Below are 9,901 nucleotides of genomic sequence, written 5' to 3'. Positions count from 1 at the left end.
CTCTGCCGGCATCGGCACCGCCAGATCCAGCTCCCACCGTCATTCTCTCCGCCACCGTCGGGTCCTCGTCGTCGACACTGCCTCCACCTCGGCCAGCCGTCTCCACCTCAGGAGTCATCACCGCCGCCGGGTCCTCGTCGTCCATGCCGCCTCTACCTTGGCCGGCCGCCTCAACCTCGGGAGTCGCCGCCGCCGGGTCCTCGTTGTCCACGCTGTCTCCACCTCGGCCGGCCGCCTCGACCTCGGGAGTCACTGCCGCCGGGTCCTCGTCGTCCACGCCGTCCCCCCGCCACCGCCAGGATGCCGCCGCCGCGCAGGGACACGTTGTCGCCGCCTCCTTTCACCATGGTGAGCCCACGTCCTCCGCCTCCCCTCTTCTATCTTCTCTCTGATTAACCCCATCTTCTCCTCCTCAGCCACGCCGGGACTCGTTGTTGTGCCAGGACCGTTTCACCGCCGCTGGGACCTCCTCCCCGCCGACTCTTCCTCCTCTCGGCTGCCGCGCCAAGACCATCGTCGCCACCGCCGGGACCTCCTCTCTGCCTCTTCCTCCTCTCAACTGCCGCATCAGGAATCACCGCCGCTGCCTACGCTACTCGCCGGGCAGCCGAAGCCATCGTCACACGCCTCCAGGTACATCCCCCTCCTCTGCGCATCCTACCTATGCTGGAAATGCTGATGAATGCTGAGAATTGATGAATGGTGATGAAAATTGATGAATGATGAATGACTGAATTGAGATGAATTTTGGGTGAATGCAAATTGGTTGGCACAATTTGGGTGAATGCAAATTGGTTGGGGGGTTTGCAGGGAATTTGCAATGTGGCAGATGGCACTGCAATTGAATGGTTGCAAATGTGATTTAAAAACATGAATGTATAGATGATTTAAAACTTGAATGTTGCAAATGGTTGAGATCAATTTTGGATGAATGCAAATTGGTTGGTAAAATTTGGGGGAATGCAGAAATATTTGGGGGGTTTGCAATATGTGGCAGAAGGCATTTTGGATGAACTTTATAATTTATAGTTGCAGCAGTAGTTAATGGAATTTCGGACGAACTTTTGGATGAAATTTTGGATGGAATTCTTAAATGAAACCGCATATATATATAATTGTAACCTTTTTTTTTCAAATAAGTTCAGAATGTTGCAAATGTGATTTAAAACTTGCCATTTTGACATGCATACTGCTTTATATGTTGTTATGTTCCCTTTTGAATCAGAAGTGATTGGTTGATGGATGGATGAATTGATGAAATGATATTTTTTTTCACCCCATTTCGTAATCTGTAATTGATATATATTGATGAAATGATATATATGTGAGATGTAGTTGGGACTTAGGGATTATTGAGATGTCATATCTATAGCTAGCCCTATTCAGAATTTTGGATGAACTTTTGGATGGAATTATGAACTGAAACTGCATATGAAATTTTGCTATTTTTTGTCATATAAGTTCAGATTGTAGCTAGTTTGAAACTTGTGGATTGTTGCTATTTTTTTTTCATATAAGTTCAGATTGTGCAATATGAATTGGTTGATGGATGGATGAATTTGGATAGATTTTATTTGCTGTTTTGTTTGACTGATGCACTGAAACTGCATATATATCATCGTGCTCTTTTTTCCATATAAATTCAGATTGTTGCAAGTGTGATTTAAATTCTGAAATCCAGTGATGTATGGCTATATATATGGTTTTGCAATGAAATGTTGTAGTATCTGAGAGAATGAGTGTTTGAAATATGAGAGAATGCAATTTTGGGTGAAATTCTGAATGCAGGAATTGGGGGTGAAATTTTCATATACTCTGAAATTCTGAAATCTGATATGTTCTAAATGAAATCTGATTTACATTGCCATGAACTTTGTCCATAAGTAGTTCATATGTGAGATGTAGTTCATATTTCATATGTGCACTTTGGGATATGTAAACTTTGGGACTTAGGGGTTATTGAGATGTCAGATGTTATATGTGATATCAAACCATCACAGAATACGAAGTGCATGGGGAATTTTGTTGGATTGGTCAGGGTAGTCCATGGACGGAACCGACCTAGACACCGAAATTTTCCATGCACTTCGAAATCTGTCATTCTTTGCTAATTAAGGAACTTAATTAGGTTTAGGGTTTGAAATTTAGCTGAAATGGATGAATTGATAGATTGGCCGTACTTTTAATGTAGTTCCTATGTTATCAAGCCATCATAGAATACGAAGTGCATGGGAAATTTTGTTGGATTGGTCAGGGTAGTCCATGGACGGAACCGACCTAGACACCAAAATTTTCCATGCACTTCGAAATCTGTCATTCTTTGATAATTAAGGAACTTAATTAGGTAGTTTGAAATGGTCAGGGTTGGTGGATTGTAATATTGTTGTCGTTACCAATCTCATTGATTGCTTTAAGCGATCAAGGAGTTTGTTGGCGATAACAATATTATAGTTGTAGTACAAAATTAGTATCTAAATTTTGCCTTCTTTTCGGGCTTACAATAAGAAAATGATTCCATTTCGCAACTAACATAAATTCACCTTCAAAGGATATCAATCGACAAACCCACCCAAGAGCAACCCATGGGTGACAAGGGCAAGGAAACTCAGGCCGTCATCGAGGAAGATATTTGCACGCAAGTAGTCACCGAGGAATCTTCGTCATCTAGCTGCTGTTTTAGAGCCTGAGCCGAGCTATCCTTTCGATGATGTAATGGAGGATACTCCGTGCAAGCTCTTGATTCTGGTCGGTAGGGCGGGAAAGAAAATACTTGTTGCAACTGGGAGGTTCATACCAGGCCGCAGGTTTCATTGCCAAGACATTCTGGATGACTACGCCAAGGTAGAGGTCCGGACGGTCATTGAGGCTTACCGGATGCACGAGCTCGACTTTCCAACTACTGAGCAGATTGTGTACCTTGGAGATGCCGTCAACCAATTCATACTATGGCACAAGAATGATATTGAACTAGGGTCAATGGATGGAACTGATCGTCCACCAAGGATACCAGTGTCACCGTCGCGTCCACCAGTCATAGCCAGTCCGAGGGATAGTCCTATTGCTTGACCCCCTAGACCAGAGCCACCAGTTGCATCACCTCTGTTGGTATTTCTTAGTGACACTACTGGGAATATAATTCCCAGTAATAGCACTAGAAATAATCCTGGTATATTATGGTCACAGATATGATCCGCAAGCGCACGGATATACCATTGTAGCGTTTCACCCGAGAGTATTCCAAGGTATTGTATTTATTTTATCCCAAGGGAAGATATGATAAGAGAGTACTATGCTAATAGTTTATATATTACTTATATACGTCAAAGTCTATGCAGGGGTTAATTCAGTTCAAAGGGTAGGGTGACACATAGAAGAAATAACTAAGAACTACTCTCGCTAAAATATAGTCTAAGTTAAGTGGAGAAAGAATAAGAAAAGTATCATTCCTGTACTTCTAGTATACATACATCTTTAGTCTATACTTGCTATTATACAGTCATGCAACCAATACCCCGTACCCAATGTCCTCCTGGTGTTTCGAGAAGCCACCCTTGACTGCCGAGTTCCTTACGACAGCCCGTCATGACCATACAACCGGGGCTAAATACGGAGGAGTACCCTCCCTAGGGAATTAACTTAGGATTATATACCGGTGCGGAGGAATACCCGTACTGAGCTATCACCATCAGCGGCCCACCTCTCATCCGCAGTATATAACCCCAATTAATGGTATGTAATAATCTAAGCACCGCGCTTACATTACTAAATACTACTCTACATCCTTGCAACCCACATAGAGCAACCGAATAATCGGACACTAAACCCACACCAATACACCTATCTGGAAAGCTAGATACGTGACTGTATTGATTCAAGTATAAATTAAAGTCGGCACTCAAGTAATATGAATGGAATAAATTACCGAAAGTGTATAAAGAAGAATATTCTATTAATTCAGTAAGTCTTACAAAAGAAGAGAAAAGCTACTAGAGCCATACCCGAATTCTCCTGAAGACTCGAGGACTATGAAGACTATTCTATTTCCTACTCCATTAGCACTAGAACTACTAAACTAACTTGGGAGAGCTCTTGATCTTCTTCTTGAGGTGTGTGAGGGAATAAATGAGAGGAGGGGTATTTATAGCCCATGAGGTGCCTTGGGAGTGTGGAGATGCTCCAAGCATCCTAGGAGCATCTTTGCTCTCCTCATGACAAGTGGCAAGATGAAGTGTCCAAAGAGCATCTTTCACCTCCTTGTGCCATGTGTCCATGCTTATGACGATTTCTACCGGTAGAATTGCTCCCAACCGTCATGGGATACCTGTAGATAACTGCCGGTGGAAAATGGGCTGGATTAGGCCAGCTAGTGTTCGGCCGAACCAGGGGGTTCGGCCGAACCCTGGCCAGGCCCAATCAGCCCACAATTCGGCAGGTGGATTCCTCGTTTGTCCCTTAATTCAGAACATGGAATTTTGGGCTTATTTGATCATGTCATATCTGAGTTCTCAGCCCATCTATCCACAAGTCTGATTCTCGACAGTGTCTGTTTGATTGATCGATTGTTGTACTGTCGATTCTCCTCCATTTTGATAGCTTCTCCTGCATGGTTAGTTTTCCAAGCATATAATGGAATAGAATATTTTATTTATGGAATAATGCATTTCAAGCATAGCCAGTCTTTATTAATTGGGTAATATTGACGGTCGAAACTGGTCGATAACGACCGTCAACAACCTCCAGGATTACAGGCTCCTGTTGCATCACCTCCTTGACCAGAGCCACCAGTTGCATCACCTCCAGGATCAGAGCCTCCTGTTGCATCACCTCCGACTGAAAAGGATGCAGAAGAACAATCAGTGCTTGCAAAGCGACAATCATAGCTAGCAATACGGGAAATGTCTCCCGCACAACCATCAGAGCCTGTACAAGCAAAGCCTACAAAGCTAGCGGCGGGTGAAATTGAAGCGGTGCCTGAACAGCCAATGCCCGATCAACCAGAGCCATCACAACCAGAGCCATCGCAACCAGAGGAATCTAAGGGTGCCGATGTGCCAGTGATGGTAAGGACGCACAAGCACAAAGCAAAAAGTGCGTCCAAGAAACAGTATATGGTAACGGCATTCCGAGGAAGGGAGAAAGATATCATAAATGCCGAATTTGATAAAAGAAAATTAAAAGGGTTCAAGCAAACCATGGATGACTATCTCAACTATATCAATTCCCCAGACGTGCCACACGAATTTGAGAATGGCAAACCATTCATTTACGACTGGCAACTAAGAGAAGGACCGTGGCAACTAAGAAGGTGGCACGATTGGTACATTAGGGCAAGCACCATGAAAGGCATTTCATCATTCACAGTTGCTGTGGGGGAGAACATCTTCTGGAGCGGTCCTTGTCTACTCCAAGTCCATTTCTCCGATATGCATCCCCTCTACCGTAGGAAGAGGCTGGACGCCAATTTAATTGCCATCTGGTGTCTGTAAGTTCTAGACTTGAACATGTTAATAAATCACTACACCTATATGCGTAGCTCATTTGATCATCCATTGTTGGCAGGATGAATTACGTGGAAGCTGAAGAGATGAAAAAACCTGTCGCCTACCTAAACCTGTACAGGATAAGTAAGCCGAACCACACATACACGCTAGACGAAAAGAAGCTACCGGAACACATCAAGGCGATGATTCCCGACGAGAGGAAATCTTACATAGCACAAAGGCATCAGGAAAAGGTGCTAGATGTCGCTACGTACATAGCTATGGCGCTTGAATCTACGCAGGACAAGGAGTGTGTTTATGCCCCATATGCCTTTGAGTAAGTTGTAATATGCACTAAGAGTATATACATATAATCATGGCTCGACTAACAATTTCGTTTGCAGTGACCATTTGATAGTCTTTCTTCTCTATCCAAAGTACAATGAAGTCAACGTCTTGGATTCTCTCGATAAAGATAGCAAGACCTATCAGGAATTTCTAAGAATTATCGATCTGTAAGTTATATATTAGCATGATGTGTTTTAATATCTGACGAATGTAAATTAATTATATCTACAAACAGTGCATTTAAAAGGTATTATCAGCGAGGCGGACAACGCAAAAACTCAAGAGAACGCATATTCGTCCTCAATAAGTGGCCGGTGAGTACATATGGATGCCAAACAGTGCTACTTAATTTTCATAAATGCTTGTGTGTTTCCATTTAATAACCTAATATATCTTATAATTATTTGATGTTGAAAGTGTCACAAGCAACCGGTGGGAACAATACTATGCGGATATTACTGTTGTGAGTTCCTAAGGGTTAATAGGAAATATTGTGCGAATTACGACAAGGTAAGTAATACACACTTGTTAAATTAGTCGCTAACTTGTATTATTGTGAATAATTAATTTCCTTAATTCTATCATGATCTGATGCAGCTTCCAAAATTCCCCAAGTCTGAAAGAGAGCTCGATGATAGATCCATTGAAGACATTCAGCGGGACATGTGCTACTTCATCCACCATGAGTGCGCACATCAGCTTGGGCAGTTTTTCGACAACGAAGGAGTTTTGGCCTTGCCGGAGAACGAATCCCTGTCTAACTGGAGCAGGCGTTTAATATAGCTAGGGTTTTGTAATTCATTCAAAATACTTGTAAATATTATGTCGTCGGTCGAATTTAATTTGTCAATGTACATATATATAGGTGCTTCCGAATTATATATGTATATTATTCTGCTTCATACTCTATGTGTGGCTGTAAAATATGTGAAAGATAACAAACTCTATCAATAGCTTGATTAGTTATATCATCCACGTGTGACTCTGAAATACGCGCACAAACAAAAGAAAAAATAGTATATCTAATATTGTTTTTAAATTTTTTTAAAAAAATTAGAATCTTCACTGGCGGGCCATGTGTTGGAACAAGGACGGTCCATATATTCGCTGTCGGGCCACGTGTCCATCCATAGAAGCCTTAGTTCATTTTTCCTAGCATGCCACGTGGCCTAAAATAATGTGAGCCGCCAACAAAGAACTATCTTCGCTGACGGCCGACCTAAGGCTACCGCAAGCGGAGATATTTCTTTGCTGGCGGCTGTGTTATGTCTGCCGCCAGCAAAGACATGTCTTCTTTGGCAGCAATCCTAAGGCTACCGCCAGCGAAGACATGTCTTTGCTGGCGGACGTTCCTTTGTCAGCCGCCAGCGAAGATGTGTTTTGGCTGGCGGTAAATAACCGCTAGCGAAGATCGACATTTTCACTGGCCTTTGCTTTGTGGCGGCTGCGATTTCCACCAGCGGAAACCCAAAATGGCCGCCACGAAAGATGGTTTTCGTAGTAGTCGTATCAGCAAACGGATGGCCGCTAAATCCACCAATCAGTTGGCGACACTGCTACTAGCTTGTGATAATTAGATAAGGTAGAGTTAATATTGATGTGACATATATACATCATCGAGCGATGTAAGTCAATTAGTGTCTATTCGCTTAATTGGTGACTCATCAGAGCCTGTTCATAATGGGTACTCCCTCCGTTCTAAAATATAGTAACGTATGACTTATTCAAGAACTATGAATTTAGACATGCACGGAGGTAATAGTAGTTATTAGTATCGGTGCACTGTACAATCTACAGTAAACTATGTCAGCAAATGAATGGCCGCTAAATCCACCAATCAGTTGGCGGCACAGATGGTAGCTTGTGATAATTAGATAAGGTAGAGTTAATATTGATGAGATATATATACATCGTCGAGTGATGCAAGTCAACTAGTGTCTATTCGCTTAATTGGTGACTCATCAGAGCCTGTTCATAACGACTCCCCCGTTCTAAAATATAGTAACAAAGAACTACGAATTTAGACATGCTCGGAGTAATAATAGTTATTAGTATCGGTGCACTGTACAATCTACAGTAAATGGAGAAAGATATATCAGGGAGAAAGATATATTGTCGTTCCAAAAGCTGACACTGGTACTTGCTCCGTATTAATTAGTGTCAGATCAAGAAAGACGACACTCTACTACACTGGTACTCGTTCATAATAAACGAATCTATGACCATACGTGACATATTTGATATATTCTAGTTCTATAAGTCTAAAGATATATATGTTCAGATTCATAGTACTAGGATATGTCATATCTGATACTAGTTAGTTTTTATGGACTGAGAGAGTACTGGATGTGACACATTATAGTACTGTCTAAATTCGTTGTACTATGATATATTACATCAAATTTTAGATTCATTATTTTTTTGACGGAGACAGTAGATTCATTATTTTTTTGACGGAGACTGTAGATTCTTCCCATGAACCCATGAACTGGAATCAATATCTAGTGCAGTTAGTATAGTAGTTAGTATAGTGACTACAAGTTAAGCAGTCATATCCATTTACAGCCGTTGGATCAAGTTGATGAACGGTAGAGAGATATGCCACGTCACAACCTGGCTGGCAGAGCTACAGTACATGCTACAGTGCGCAACAGGACTTTATGTGCGTGCTACAGTACCTGGCCGAATCTGAGCTGTTCTTATTTGATCTAACGGTGAGACTGCTATTTAGCAGTCCCTATTACAACTGCAGGGGATCCTGATCCGTAAGAATAAATCTGAATATAATGCACGTGTAGATTCATCCCTTGGGTTAAACTTTATTTTTGGCGCAAAGAATATCACTTATGCACAGTGCCACTACAATCATTGTCCGTCTGATAAGAAATTAATGGTTCCTTTTGGCAGATGTGTGGGTTCTCTGCCATAACACTAGACACTGTATCATTGATTTTCCTCGACGTCACCCCATTTTATTTCCATGCGGTCCGTACGTTAAACCGCATGAAAAAAATGGAGGGACCAGAGCCGGGTTGTCACCCGCACAGGAAAATCAATTTTCGTGTGCAGGTCACTTAACAGGCCGCTCGACCTTCTCCCCTCCCGACGCTCGCGCGAGGCGGCCAGGAGCGGTAGCGCCCTCCTCATGCCCGGATCCGGCGGCGTCTGCTGCCCCTCGCCCGGATCTGGCGGCGGCGGCAGTCCCCCGTCCGGATTTGGCGGCGGTGGCGGCGGGGTGCCCGGATCTTGGGTTAGGGTTTCCAATTATTTGAAATTTTATTTTTTTTCGGATTTTGATTTTCCTGTGCGAGCGGCATAAGCAGATTTTCGCGTGCGGGTGCGCCACCCGCACGAGAAAAACGTGATTTTTCCAGACGGGGCGTTCCAGACAGGCGTAAAAACTGCACGCAAAAATCAAAATAACCACACGCAAAAATAGCTATTGTAGCGGCGAGTGGATGGTTATGATTAATTTGTTGGTCCGACGGGAAATGGTCCCTGGCTGCCGTGTGATACTGCATATGTGGCAAGTGGTGAAGGAAATATTTTTAGGCCCGAGCAAATTTAAATATACCTACTATTATTTGATACAAGATTTTAACTTTAAATTAAATTCAATTGTGTATTTGACGGTGAGCCGGACAGCTCCTTGTGGTAGCCGGACGGTAGCTCCGCCCCTATGTGTGGCATATTCCACCAATAGACACTACAAGAAACTTTAATACCACAAGATTTATTTCTATGGTATAACAATTTTAAAATTGTTGTAATACATAACTATTGCCAAGATGCTGATGCAATGATTTTTTTTTCTGGCAAAAGGCTAGTTCCCTGGTGGAGTTAACTACTCCTACGCAACACTTCCTCTGAATTTTTTATATACACGGTTGACTTTTGGACATATTCATCTTACTATTTGTAATTGTTATTTATTTTATACTTCTATGCTACTTTAAGGCTGTGTTCGGGACTCCCCCGACACCCAAAACAAAGCACATATTATTGTATGATTAATTAAATATTTGCTAATTTTTTTTGAAAAATAAATTAATATGACTTTTTAAGCAACTTTT

At 42.4% G+C, this 9,901-nt stretch overlaps 1 pseudogene; it reads left to right on the top strand.

Moving 5' to 3' along the window:
* The first annotated feature begins 300 nt into the window (after positions 1–300).
* LOC127781322 (uncharacterized) lies at positions 301–6,303 on the top strand (annotated as a pseudogene).
* The last annotated feature ends 3,598 nt before the right edge of the window (positions 6,304–9,901 follow it).

The sequence above is a fragment of the Oryza glaberrima genome, chromosome 8 (assembly GCF_000147395.1).
Source record: "Oryza glaberrima chromosome 8, OglaRS2, whole genome shotgun sequence".
NCBI classification, from domain to species: Eukaryota; Viridiplantae; Streptophyta; class Magnoliopsida; order Poales; family Poaceae; genus Oryza; species Oryza glaberrima.
The sequence above is the reverse complement of the archived record's forward strand: the minus strand, read 5'-3'. Positions and strand labels throughout refer to the sequence as shown.